The sequence below is a fragment of the Camelus bactrianus genome, chromosome 25, assembly GCF_048773025.1.
Source record: "Camelus bactrianus isolate YW-2024 breed Bactrian camel chromosome 25, ASM4877302v1, whole genome shotgun sequence".
NCBI classification, from domain to species: Eukaryota; Metazoa; Chordata; class Mammalia; order Artiodactyla; family Camelidae; genus Camelus; species Camelus bactrianus.
This window is the reverse complement of record NC_133563.1, coordinates 39,721,720-39,736,483: the sequence shown is the minus strand read 5'-3', so window position 1 is coordinate 39,736,483 and position 14,764 is coordinate 39,721,720. Positions and strand designations below refer to the sequence as shown.

The following is a 14,764-nucleotide window of genomic DNA, read 5'->3' as shown; positions in this document are numbered from 1 at the left end:
TTATTGGAGAGGATAAGATACAAGTATCCTTCTACTCCACTATCTTGGCCTTTCTCCAAGAATATGCACTCTTAATAATTTTGTCATAAGGTTGTTTTTAATTATGGGTGGTTTCCAAGTCTTCCTTCCATGCCTTTTGCCTGTTATCCCCTTTGTTGGTGGTGTGGCTGGTGTTCTGGTGGCCTGAGTCTGCCCTGGCTATTGAGCAGGAGCTCCTTTTTTTCCTGTGGTTGTCACACTCCTGCCCATATCCTGCTGTGAAAACTCCACTTGCTGGTTCCAGAGGCCCTCCAGTCGTGCTCCTGGTCTGTGTCCCAGCATCAGTTTGTGGGTGGTCTGCACCCCCACCAGATGCCTGGTCCCAGCACCACACTTGTGCAAGGTAGTTGGCAGGTAGCTCCCCTGCTGCATTAGGTCCATGCTTCATAGGTGGACTCAGAGAAAACAGCTGCACTAGCCATCACCCCTGCTCTGTTCCAGAACACTGCTTCTTGTCCATTTGTCTTAGAAAAGCCAATTCAGAGAGGCATCGGTGTGTAATGGTCCCCTCTGCTTGGGACTGTAAACAAATCTCAGTCCCACCTATGAGGTTGTGGAGCCCCTAGGTAGGGATTCGGCTTTTGACCCCTCCTTCACCTGGGAACCATGAACCAGAAAATATGGTGGCTATGGCTGAGCCTTGACACTCTTCTCCCAAGAAGTCTCCAATAATGGCACTGTGGGTCTGTGGACACAAAGGCTACGGATCCCCTTCCCCCCAGGGCACACCAGCAGTGTTGCTTTGCCTTTTTTTTTTTTTTTTGGATTTTATGGGGTACCCAGGCTGTTCTAATCTGTATACTCTCCCAGCCATGGCACACAGAACATTGCAGTCCCCCAAGGTTTCCTCTGTACAGTCAGCCTGAGTCCTCTGCTCGACTTAGACAGCCTGTCCCATCCCACCTCTGCTGGTTCACGTCTAGGGCTGGGGATCGTTGGGGCTCTTTGTGCCCAATTAACTTAGTTCTGTCAGTCAAAGTCTATTCTGTACACATCCGAGCCGCAGATGTTCCCTCTCCATCTTGCTGAACTCGCCATTGGAGTTGGGTAGACCCAGTGTATTAATGCTATTACTCCTTTGCAGCTCCCTCCTCATAGGAATGGTCCTGAACTATTTTCCTTTTTCTTCATTTCTTCTACCAGATTTGTGGAAAATTTTATCTTTTGAAGAAGGCAATATTCTGTCAAAGTTCAGCAGGTGTTCTGGGTGGTGGGTGTGTCTGTGGATGTCACTCTTGGTGAATTTGTGGGAGAGGGTGAGCTCTGAGCATCTTTTTTACTCCACCATCTTTCCTCCTCCTTCACTTTTTCTTTTGATTGGAACAATTAGTCCATTGACATTTATAGTAGTTATTTTATAGATGTGGTTTTATTGTCATTTTGAAATTTGTTTTCCAGTTGATTTGGTATTTCTTTTTTGTTTCTTTCTTTTAATATTTTTTTTCATTTTTGTCATATGATAAATTTCTTTTCTATAAGCTTGGTTTCTTTTTGGGTTTTATGACTCTTTATATACTTCTGATTTGTGGTTATCTTGTCTTTCAAGTATGGTAACCCCTTACTTCATCTGTTTGGTTTTAGTTGATAGTCATTTAGGCTCAAGTGCATCCTAAAAAGAAAGAAGACAAAAAGAAAGAAGAAAAAAAAAAAAGAAAGGGAACAAAATCTATATTCTCTTGCTCTCCTCTTTCACCTTTTATGATTTTGCTATTCTCTCTTTCTTTCTTGCTTTCTTTATTGACTTACTGACTTATTTATATCTTCATGTTTTCCCTTTCAATTCACTGTATTTATTGCATTTCCAATTATGGTTTCCTAATTTCTATAGCTTCCTGTTTATGTTTTATTTAGATTAGAACTTTCAATTTTTTTTTAGCATAGATTTAGTACTGCTGAATTCTTTTAGTTTTGCTTGTCTGTGAAATTCTTTCTCTCTCTTTCTGTTCTAAAGGAGAGTCTTTCTAGATAGAATATCCTAGTTTGCAGCCTTTTCTCATTCAGGACTTTGAATATATATTGCCACTCCCTTCTGGCCAGAAGTTTTTATGTAGAGAAATCTGCTGAATTCTTATGGGGCTCCCTTGTAACTAACATTTTGTTTTTCTCTCACTGCCTTTAGAATATTTTCTTTATCTTTAACTTTAACCATTTTAATTATAATATGTCTTGGTGTAGGTCTGTTTGGTTTCTTCTTGTTTGGGAACCTCTGTGCCTCCTGTACTTGGATAATTCTTTCCTTCTTAAGGTTTGGAAAGTTTTCAGTCATGATTTCTTTAACTATATTTTCAATCCCCTTTTCTCTTTCTTCTCCTTCTGGGACCCACTATTATGCATAGGCTGGCGCACTTTATATTATCTTGCTTTAATTGGTTTTTATTGGATTTTATGTCTGCTGTATTGGGTTATTTCTTTTATCTTGTCTCCTAATTCATTTATTCATTCCTCTGCATTATCTAGTCTGTTTTTGATTGCCTGTAGTTGAATTTTCTATTTTTAACTAGCTCTTCTTTATAGTTTAAATTTTCTTTTCAAAGTTTTCTGTCTCTATTGATAGTCTCTTTTAGTTCTTTCAGTGTGTTGATCATTCCCTTTTTGAAGTCTAGTAGACTATCAGTCTATTTTACTGTTTGTTCTTTCAGGGGATTTCTCTTGTTCTTTTAATTGAAAGTTGTTCCTCGGCTTCTTTATTTACTTATATTTCTCTGGCTCTATGTATTTCTTCTAGACCCGTTTCTGAGCTGTGGTGTGTAGTAGGCAAGGTGGGAGCACTTCAGTTGTGAAGAAAAATAGGCAGGAGATTTCCACTGGGGAGTTCCCTCTGTGGTGTTGTCTGTCACTTGTTATGCAGATTTACAAAGTACTATTTGTTGATGTTGGCTTTATCCCTGCTTTAACTATGGGAATGTCAGCCACCTACTCTGGTGCCCCTCAGGTTCTGAGCCCCAGGAAACATCAGTGCAGATCCAGCAGTGTCAGTCCCTTGGACCTGCCTTAGCAAGTGTGTAGTCACACACATGAATTTGTGGTCCACTACAGGCTCAGCTCAAACCCCAATCCCGCATCCACATATGGAACCATACACCACCCTGTTGTAAATACCCTCACTGGCCACCCTTCTTGAGTCAGAACTCCACTCACTGCCTGTAAGTCCCAGAGGTGTGGATCCACAAAGTGACCAGAGAGAGCAAATCCACCCTCTCTGCCTGGGGCTGTAAACAAATCTCAGTCCCACCTGTGAAGTTGCAATGGCACAGGATATGGATTCAACATTCAGCTCTGCCTTTGTGCAGCAGTGTTGGCTATGACCAAGCCCCATTTCTCTTCTCATGAGAACACACCAACAATGGAGCCAAGTGGAGAAAGTGACTTTGGCACAGCCATGCGTCATTCCTCCCCCATTATACCAACATTGGTGCTTTTTTATGAGAATTTCAGTCTGTTCTGTTCCACACACACACACACACACAGCCAGAGCTCACACTGCCCTCTAGTTTCCTGATGCTGCCTCTCTGCAGTGTGACCCAGCCCTCTGCCTGGGCTCTTCACTGACTCCAGTAGCCAGTCCTGGCTCATCCCTGCTAGTTCATGTCTAGGGCTGGTCATCACAGGGACCCTCTGTGTCAGTATTCCCCAGTTCTGCCTGCCATGCAGTTGCCACTGTCTCCTCCAAACCTTGGAAGCTCTGCTTCTTTTCTAGCTGATCTCCCAGCTAGAGAGGTTGTGTCCCAGTGTGAGGGTGCCTTTCTTCCTATGCTACTTTTTCCCTGCAGGATCAGTCCTGCACAGAATTTGTCTTTATTCTTTTTATTCCTTACCATATTTTGTGAGAATCTTCCTGTATTTCAAAATGAGAGACACTCTGCCAGAGTTCAGGAGGCTTCTGTGCAATTCAATGTTTTTTAGATGTAATTCTTTGTGTATTTGTGGGAGAGGTCAAGCTGTGAGACTGTCTACTCTGTCACTTTGGCTCCTTCAAATTTTAAAATAAGGCTAGGTCTTTCTTAATTACTCTCAACAAGCTGTTGTAGTTTCCAGCGTACATGTCGTAATTTTTCCTTGCCTCTATTGGATGCTGATTCAGAACATACACAACCTTCTAGAGAAACCTGTCCCACCCTGCCATTTGCTGCCAACTAGCTGGCCTGTGTCTGAGTCACCAAAAGGTTTTGTTCTTTATCTGATTCTTAATTCTTTAGAATTTATCATTTTACTCTCATAAATGCTGATTGTACTTGTAACAAATACTTTAAAATAAAAATAATAAACTTTATGCTGTGGATGCAATATGAATGAATCTCAAGTAACATATGCTTTAAATACCTTAGAATTAGTAAAGCAATATAGATACATTATGAACACTTGAAATGTTGCCTAAAGGAAAAGTGCAGAGATTTGCAAATCCCACCACCAGAAGTGACCGTCATGAATGGCTTGGTGAACATCGCTCAGTCTCTATCTCTCTTATTCTCTCTGCCTCTGTCTCTCACACACCACAAGATTCATTTACATCTATGATGATTTGACACATATGTGGTCATAGATGGCATCTGGGATGTAGATGATGGATTAACAAGCATCCAAACTGAGGGCTTCCTTGACATCAGGTAAAGACCTAGCAGTCATTTTTCCAGCTGCACAACAATCATTCCTCCATGTGAACCAGAACTGATGAATCCCACCCCCTCTCCATGAACATTAGTGTTGCTTCCAATCTCCTACTAGTTAAACCAGAACTGTGATGAACATCCTTGAAAAGACGTCTTTGAAAAATTGTGCAAGAATTTTAGTATGATCAACACTAAGCATCAGCACTACTCGGAAAGGGGTGAACTTGTGGAACTGTAATTCATCCTGCATACTGTTCTCCCAGAGAGGAGTGTCTGCTCACTCTTCCCTCCAGGGGATCTACTGTGGCCTCTGCCTCCTCATGTCACTAGAGCTGGTTGTCACCAGGCTAAAGTCCTGCCAGTGTGATGGTGACCAATGCTGTCTCCAAAGTGTGTACATCTGTGTGCATCCTCACTTGAGAGGTCAAGCACCTCTAATATACACTGGCCACCTGCATTGCCTCTTGTTGGAATTGCATGTGTTTGTTCTGTTTCTGTTTAGAACACAGTGTTTCAAGAAGTTTTTGGACCACAGGGATGTGAAACCTTTCTCTGACTTTAGGTTATGAAAAATGATTTTTCCAGGTTGTGGTTTGTCTTTCATGGCTTTTGAATATTATTATTTTTTATTTTGTAGGTTATGTTTTGCCACAGGAAGAGCTAAGCATCTCCCTTCTGGCTCTGGTTTCACACATAGAATAGCAGTGCCTATCTCGAGATTATGCACATATTTACTAAAAATTTTCATTTGTACATCTCATGTTTAATACCCCTGGGTTTCCCTTTCAAATAACCAAAATGCTACTTCAAGTTAAAAAAAAAAAAACCAGTCCCTTGTTAAAATATGAGAGCAGACACAAACAGCCACCTTTTGTATGATTTCATTGATAGGGAACATCCAGGGTAGGGAAAGACACACAGAAAGAAATAGGATTAGGGCTTGTCAGGGGCTGGGGGAGGGAGAAAAGAGAATGTGTGCTTTGGATAAAGGGTTTTATTATGAGGAAAGAAACAGTCTGAAACTAGACAGTGATGATGGTTACACAGCATTGTGAATGCACTTAATGCTCCTGAATTGCACAATTTAAAATGGAAAAACATCTAAATTTTATTATTGTAAACTTAAAACATAAAAATAGATGATACTCTAAATGACATGAAAGAAAACAAGGAAATTACAAGAAAAAACAAACAAAAATGATTCCAGGAGAAGGGAAGTAAAGTTCGGGTCTGGGAGTGGGTTGATTCTGAGAATTAGATGACAGTGTTGGTGTTTGCAGAGGCATCTCAGCCCGTAGGGGTGGTGATGCCTGAATTGGCTCTGGGTCTCATAGAAGTGTGTGTGTAAGTGCAGGAGGAGCTACAAGATCAGGCTCAGGGTCTCCCTGCAGGACTGGTAAAGTAACCTGTCTCTAGGTCTCCTGTAGGGCTAGTCTTACAGTCTCCCTGCAGAGCTGGTGAGATGTGACACTGTTCTGTGTTTTTTGCAGGTGCAGGTTCGGGTTCCCCTGCAGGGTTGGTAGAATGGGACCCAGTCCTGTGTCTCATGCAGGATCCAGCTCAGGATCTAATGCAAGACCAGGCTCAGGGTCTCCTTGTAAGGCTTGTGGAATGAGACCCCATCCTTTTTCTCCTGCAGCAGCAGATTCATGGTGTCCCTGCGAGGTTTTGCAATTTCACCCTACTGTGTATCACCTGCAGGAGCAGGCTCAGACTGTCCCTGCTGGGTTGATGGAATATGACCCATCTCTGATTCTCTTGCAGAAGCAGGCTCAGGGTCCCTCTACAGGGCTAGTCAATTTTGTTCCAGTCCTAGGTCCCTTGCAGGTGCAGGATTGGGGTCTTCTTTCAGGGCTGGTGAAATGTGACTCAGCTGTTGGTCTCCTGCAGAAACAGGCAGAGTTTCTCCCTGCAAGCCTTGTGGAATGAGACCCAGTGCTGGGTCCCCTACAGGAGCATGCTCGGGGTCTCTATGCAGGGCTAGTGGAATTGGACCTGGCTAATGGTCTCCCTGCAGTGCTGTTGGAATTGGTCCAATTCTTGGGTCTTTTGAAGGTGTAGGTTCTAAGTCTCCCTGCATTGCTCATGGAATGTGACCTGGCTCTGGGTCTTCTGCAGGAGCAGGCTGATAAATTACCTGTAGGGCTGGTGGAATGTGACATGGCTCTTAGTCTCCTGCCAGAGCTGATTCAGGGTCTTTCCACAGGGCTGGTAGAATTGGCCCCAGGCCTGGGTCTCCTGCATGTGCAGGCTCAGGTATCCCTGCAGGGCTTGTGGAATGTGACTGGGTTTCTGTTTCCTTCAGGGGCAGGCTCAGACTCTCCTTGCAGTGTTGCTGGAATGGCACATGGCTCTGAGTTTCCTGTAACAGCAGTCTTATGTTCTTCCTACAGGGCTAGTGGAATATGACTCAGACCTTGGTCACTTGCAGGAGCAGGCTAGTTTTCTCCCTGCTGGGATGGTTGAATCAGACCCTGTCCTGGGTCTTCTGCAGAAGCAGGCTCCAGGTCTTCCTGCAGGGCTGTTGGAACATGACCCCATCACTTGTTCTGCTTCAGGAATAGGCACAGGGTCTCCTTGCAAGGATAGTGTAATTGGACCCAGCTCAGGGGTCACTACAGGGCTGATGGAATGTGACCTGGCTCTGTGGTTCCTGCAAGTGTAGGTTCTGTGTCTCCCTTCAGGGTTGGTTTAATGGGACCCATTCCTGGGTCTCCTGTAGAAGTAGGCTCAGAGTCTCCCTGCAGGGCTGATGGAATGGGACCCATCTCTGTGTCACCTGCCAGAACAGATTTGGTCTCTACCTTCAGGCTGGAGGAATTGGGCCTGTTCTTGCATTTCCTGCAGGAATAGGCCTTGGGTCTTCCTGGAAGAATACTGTAATATGACCCATCTCTGGTTCTCTTGCAGGAGAGGCTCATGGTCTCCCTAGAAGGTTAGCAGAATTTGTCCCATTCCTTGGTCCAAGGCTCAGGTTTTCCTTGCAATGTTGGTGGAATGGGACCTAGTCCTGTGTCTCCTGCAGCAGCAGGTTCTGTTCTCTTTGCAGGGCTGGTGGAATGTGACTCCACTCTGTAGTATTTTTTGCAGATGCAGGCTTAGGGACCCCACGAGAACTGATGGCTCTTAGTCTCCTATGGGAGCAGGTGAGGGATTCCCTGCTGAGCTGGTGGAATTCGTCCCAGTCCTCGGTCTCTTGCAATTGCAGGCTCAGTGTCTCCCTGCAGGGTTTGTGGAATATGACTTGGCTGTGGGTATCCTGCAGGAGCAAGCTCAGTGTTTCCGTGCAGGGTTGGTGGAATGAGATCTAGTTCTGGCTTTTCTACAGGAGGAAGCTGGGCTTCTCCCTGGAAAGGCTGATGGAATTGGACTGGGATGTCTGTCTCCTGCAGGAGCAAGCCTAGGGATTACCTGCAGAGCTGGTAGAATGTCACACAACTCTTGTTCTTCTGTAGGAGCTGGCTCATGTTCTCTGTGAAGGGCTTGGTCTCCCCCAGGAGCAGGTTTGTAGTCTCACTACAGGGCTGGTGTTATGTGACCCGCTCTGTGTTTTCTGCAGATGCAGTCTCAGTGTTTGACTGCAGGTTTGGTGGAATGGGACGAAGTCCTAGTTTTCCTGGAGTAGCAGGCTCACAGTCTCCCTTCTGGAGTATTGGAATGTGACCCAGTCATGTGTTTCCTGCTGAAGTGGCCTCAGGATATCCCTGCAGGGCTGTTGGAATTGTACCTTGCTCTGTATCACCTGCAGGATCAGGTTTGTGCTCTCCCAGCAAGGCTGGTGGATTTGGACCCATTCCTGGGTCTCCTGCAGGAGCAGGTTTTCAGTCTTCCTGCAGGGCTTCTCGAATATGACATATCTCTAATTTTCCTGCAGGATCAAGCTTGTGGGTCACCCAGCAAGGCTAGTGGAATTGGACCCACTTCAAGGTCTTAGTGCAGGGTTGATGGAATGGGACCCAGTCCTGGGTCTCCTGCAGGAATTGGCTCAGAGTCTCCCTGCAGGACTGGTGAAATTGGACCCATTCCTGAGTCTCCTGCAGGAGGAGGCCCTGCATCTTCCTGGAGGGATGGTGGAATATGACAGAGATCTGGTTCTCCTGCAGGAATAGGCTCAAGGTCTTCCTACAAGGCTAGTGGAATTGGACACATTCCTGGATCCATTGCAAGTGAAGGCTTGGGGTTCTTCCTACACAGCTGGTGGAATGTGATTTGGCTCTGAGTCTCCTGCAGGAATAGGCTCAGGGTCTCCTTGAAAGATTGGTGAAATGGGACACAGTGCTGTGTCTCTTGCAGTAGCAGGCTCAGGTTCTCCCTACAGTGTTGGTAAAATTGGACCTGGCTCTAATTCAACTGCAGTAGCAGACTGAGGGTATACCTGCATGGCTGGTTTAGTGTGAAGGAACAGCAAGTCTTAATACATTGGCCCACTCCTGGGAAAAGTATAAACAGGGCTTGGTGCATGGTCTCTTGTATTGTCTGAAAAAGCCCCTTGAGATGTGTTGATTCTGATGACCTCTTCCAAGAACTTGAACACTTTTAGAATCTCTGCCAACTCATCTTGTTTAGACTGAAGGAATCTGCCTTTCATCAGTTCTTGGAATAGAGATCAACACAAAATGAAAGAGGGAAGAAAAAATTACCAATCTATCTATTGAGAAATCAGCTGAAGACATTAGAAAGTTCTCTTGCAATGCACTTGTTTCTATTTTGGTGCATTTAGAATCATTTCTTTATTATCAACTTTGGCCATTTAAATTAGAATATATATTGTTGTAGGCCTACTGGGGTTCATTATGCTTGGACCCTCTGTGCTTCCTGTGTTGAGATAGCTGGTTCTATCTTTGGTTTAAGAAAATTTCAGTCTGATTTCTTCAAATATCTTTTCTAACCATTTGTCTTTCTTCTTTTCCATGTGGGATCCCTATGAGTCATAGACTGGTATGTTTTCTCTTATCCCAGGTTTCAGTTGCTTTGCTTACATTGGTTTTCACTTGCTTTTCTATGTCGTGTTCTGACTGAGTGATTGCGGTTATCCTGCTTTCGAAGTCACTTATTTGTTCCTCTGCATTATCTAGTCCGATTTGGACTGTCTTTAGCTTAGCTCTTCTCACCGTTGAGTTTTCTAATTCTATTTGGCTCATCTAAAGTGTTTCTCTTTCCATTTATACTAGCCTGCATTTGTATTCATAGACTCAAGATTTCCTTCAGTGTTTTTATGTCTTCCATTTTCAAGTCATGTTCTAGTAAATTTTGGTGGTCTAATACATTGGATGTTCTTTCAGGAGACTCCTGTCTTTTGAAAATTTGGAATGGTTCTTTTAACTTTATTATATCTCTCTATCGCTATGGGTTAAGGATTATCAGTTATCTATTATAGACTTGAACAGCTTTTGTAAGTGAAATCATTTCTGTGCACATTTAGTATTAATGCTGTGAGGATTGTTTTTGGTATGTAATGATGCCATGCATTCCTTCTGTGTCTGTTGCCTGTTATATCTATGATTGCTAGTGTGGTTTTTGTTGTGGTGAATACAACCTATTCTAGTAAAGTTAGCAGAGTGTCATTTTGGTTAAATGCTTATCATAGCTCTGACAGTGCTGGGACTAGTAATTTTTGCTGGAATACAGGCTTCCAAATGGTTTCTGGGCTGCCGGCTGGATATGTGGATAGGGAATGGTTCCAATACACTCTCATGAAAGTGCATTCATCCTTACTATTGCCACGGAAAAGTCAAAATTTTATAATGGGTTCCCTCACGTTCTCTGCAAACAAAAACAAAAGTGGAAACAAATCTAATGATGTCACACATTAGAACCTGTTGAAACGTGCAGTGCCACAGTTGGGTCCTTAGTGTAGTACTGGGTCAGCACCACAACTATTGTTGCATTAGCATGTGGTAGTCAAGTCTGATGGAAAGGCTTCAAATTCACTTATTGTTCAGCAGATCTCTGCTCCAAGAACTCTTGCAATAAGTCATTGGAACTCAAAAGCAAGCATGAGGCATTTCAAAAACCTCTGCTTTGGACAATAAGAAATTTCAATCCTGCCTATGAAAGTTGCAGATCCTTGGGCTATAGAATCTGATTTCAACAATAAATTGCCCTGGATTCTAGAAACTAGATGAAGATGGCTCTGAATGAGACCCATTTCTCCTTTATGGAGAAAATGAGCAATTATACCGTGGATGTGGAAAGACTGTGACTAAGGCCCTGGGTTACTAAACTAATCCACAACACATATGCCAGCAGATTTAATATTAAGAGAGGACCCAGGCAGATCTGTTCTCTAGATAGTACAAACCACAGCCCAAAACAATCTCCAAACCCCTGGGAATAAATTTGTGACATCAGCCACAGCCCTAACACACAGATTCCACAGGCACTCCTAGCTCAAAATTAACAGGTGGAGTATTGGTCTGGGAATGAATTGCAGAGAAATTTTGTGATTATTGCTTTCAGATATGTCAACCAAACGTCCACTATGCACTCTTTTAACCCTCAGCACATTGTCTTCCATCTCAAATGACCTGTCCACTTTAGAGTGTGCATTCCAGTAAAACACAGTTTCCCCTTTACTGCTCCCTCAACAAAGGTCAGGTCCTGCACTGATTTCCATTCTCTAATTTGCCTTCTACTCTTTCCAGGTTATGTGAGAATTTTCTGACTTTTGAAGTAAGAGATGTTTGGGCATTTTTCAGCAGGGTTCCTGAGCCAAGGGCTGGGAGAGTGTATGTTTATCTTGCTGTATACATGGGAGAGAGTGAGCGAAGTTTGCACTGGTACTCTGCCAGTTTGGCATGGATAAATTAACACAATTTAGTCATAACTCACAGACACTTGATTCTTGTTTAGCTATTTTTCTGTATATCAGTTGTGGGAGGATGTGTCCAAAAACTCCAGGTCTGACAATGTGTTCATACCTCAGTTGCAGACTTTCAAATAATAAACAGAATTGAATTACATACATGGGAAAAGTATCAAAATAAAGACAGTTTTAGAAACATACTAAATCTAACTATAAGACAGTGTTGCCAAATTTAGGTACCAGCTTGAAATATCCAAATAAGAAAAATGCACAGAAAATATAATTTAGCAGCCAAAAGTCAAGAAGGAGGCAGGTCAACAGTTTTCTCTTGGTGCCTCCAGCACTAACAGAAACAGTGAAATAATTCTTAGAACCATTAACAACCACAACCCTAGGTTTCCATTGTGCATGTGGTGCCCTTTCCTAATAATGCCACATACTGGTCAATGTTGGCGATTCAAGGGGAAAAATTATTATTTAGGAAACCACAAAGAAACCCAAACAATGTATTTTTACATAGGCTTGGTTTCAATAGCACTTAGAGATATTATAGATATGAGAACACTGCCGCAGCTTTGCTAGGCTATTGAGAATCTTGTGCTCGTCTATCAAAGATGAGAATGTTTAATCGACTAATTATGTTGAGAAAAGAAATTTAACCCAAAAAATACAGCAATCACATTATATCCTGCTCCTGGGACTTGACAGAAGGGAAAAGATGGTCCACAAAAAAAGTGTCACTACATATCTATCCCAACAATTACACTTCATTTCAATAACTGAATTATAATAGTTACAAATACTGTTTTGAAAAAATTAGGATAAATAAATATCCAAATTCAGGCAAAAAATTCACTCACTTACAAAACTCCCTTCACACCAAAGTAGACATAAGCCCAGCATTTGCTGAATCTAGGGGAAGATCATCATTTCAAGGTGTGAGCGAAGAATTCAATACCAATCTATTTTAGTCGAGAGTAGTTGACAATGGAGGAGTTCACTGTTGTGCACAGAATGTGAAGGAGGAGGAACTCTGATACAAGGAAGGGCTTGCTCAGCTCCTACTGGCTTCATTGCAACTCAAGTGCTGATTCTTTGAAATGGATACATGAAGGGAGGGGAGGGAAGAGTAAGTGATTGATACCAAGGGCCATCCCTGGGAAAAGGCTTACTTGTGCCTTGTGCTTGGTCGTCTGAGTGGTGTATAAATGCCCCTTGAGACGTGTGGATTCTCACGACCTCTTCCAAGAACATGAGAGCTTTTATCATCTCTGCCATTTCTTCTCTTTTAGATGTCAGGAATCTTGGACCAGTTCTTGGAGCAGAGAATTGAGTGACTTTCTCAAGTTCACGTTGACACTCCATATGTTTCTGCCAGTATCAGGGAGGTTCAATTTGTCTCATGAATGTCTTTTGAGCCTGGTATTCTCAACAGAAGTCTCCATGCCAGTATTCTCCATTGTAGCAGAACAACTCTCATCAATGTGTTTGCATCTCACCTCAATTCGTGCAGCCACCTTTTCTGCCAGCTTCCTTCATGTCTCCTATAAAGTCAAATTCTAAAGGACAGGGCAAGTCTGAAAGTACCTCGGAGCCTCACCTGTAAGCTGATGACAGGCAGATCTTCCACTGTATGCCCTTTCAGGTTCTGGAAACTGACCCGTGAACTCAGGCAATTGCGCAGCACGAGTATCTCGAACTTACACAGATTCCCGAAAAAGAGACTTAAGCCAAGCTTCATAGAGGGCGGTACCACCTCCATGACACTGATCCACCCACAGAATTCTACCCAGTTACCTTGGATCCACCAGCCACAACAATCCTGGTGGAACACACCAAGATTCCACCTGGAATGCAACCGGTAACTACCATCACCAATGGTTACTGCATCTTGTCAGTGTTGGGGGAGGGGCTGCATCAGACGAGAGGTTCCAAAGGTAAATGTGATTCTCTCCATTAGTGTCCCATGATCCGTTTTTTCTTCCCTCTATCCTTTTGTACAGATCTGTATACACAGTACAAATGGAGGGAATTCTGTCCATGTTAAGTTTATGGTTTCACACGTCTTTAAACTTTCTAACAGTTAACATTACACAAAGACCCACTATAAGAATCTTTTGTTTGTGTAATATCCATTCACCCACAATGCATATCCGTCTGTTGCTTTTCTGCTGAAATACACACACTCCCAGAACATGGATCCATTTGTTTCATGGGGGCTGAAATTCCTAGAAGTGAAACCAATCCCAATGTGCACTTTCCTGTCTGTCTCTTTTGCTCTTAGTACAGTTTTGCAGAGCTACTTGTCTTTGTTATAGGTGTATGCCATTTATTCTCTACGTAGGGTTGAATATGCCATTCATTGATTCTGTTGGAAGTCTTGTAATACTATATCACGGAGTATGACTCCATCTTATTCAAAATCAGCATTTGGGTTAGGCCACGATATGCTCTTATGAATCAATATTTATGAAAATTAATTCATGCATCTGTTTTCTGAATACATGTGTGTTGATTACATGCAAGCCTCGATACTGGGTCAATGCAGGCTGAATGATCCTTGACATCAATTTGAGTAATTTATCTTGAATTATCATGTTTCATTTGGATAGATGTCAGACAACCGTACACTTTTTGTGTTTATTTGTTTCATTGTTTGTTTGCTTGTTGTTTGTTTTGCAAACACATTAAGCCATGCATCTCTCCTTTTGCTTCAGAGATTCATGTAAGCTGATTAACTTAGTATAGTGCTGAAAATCACCTATGATTTCCTGCTCCCCACTACCATCTTCAGGATTTTCATTTCCTCATTGCCTTCTTGTTTATTCTTTGCAAATCATTGCTCTTCTTGCATTTCCAATAATGGTTTTCTTATTTACATTTCTACTTGCTACTTTTTGATTCAGGGTGGAATTCCCAAAATTCTTTTAAGGATAAATTCCTAACTGCTGAATTCTTCTAAGATTTGCTGGTCTGAGAAATTATCTAGCTCTGCGTATAATAGGAATGGCAATCTTGTAGCATAGGCTACCATAGATAGCAGCTTTTTCTTATTCAGGATTTGGTATAAGTCCTGTCACTCCTTCCTATCCTGCAATATTCCTCTCGACATATAAGATGAAACCCATCTGGAGGTAGTGTTGTGAAAAAGTTAACTTCCTCTAGGTGCATTTAAAATCACTGGGTTGATCATGAACTTTGTTGATTTGAATAATACTGCTGAATGTAGATGTATTGGTTTTCCAACTTTTTAGTATGTGTACTTTCTGAATTCGTATACCTCATTATTTCTTGTCATTCAGCAAGTTTCAGT

At 42.6% G+C, this 14,764-nt stretch overlaps 1 long non-coding RNA gene across 1 annotated transcript in view; it reads left to right on the top strand.

The window, feature by feature from the left end:
• Positions 1-13,635, top strand: part of LOC141575056 (uncharacterized) — a 28,900-nt gene extending 15,265 nt beyond the window's left edge. The window contains exon 4 of the long non-coding RNA XR_012502335.1: positions 12,744-13,635. This is a non-coding gene — a long non-coding RNA (uncharacterized LOC141575056). The remainder of the gene's footprint in view (positions 1-12,743) is intronic.
• Positions 13,636-14,764: the final 1,129 nt, after the last annotated feature.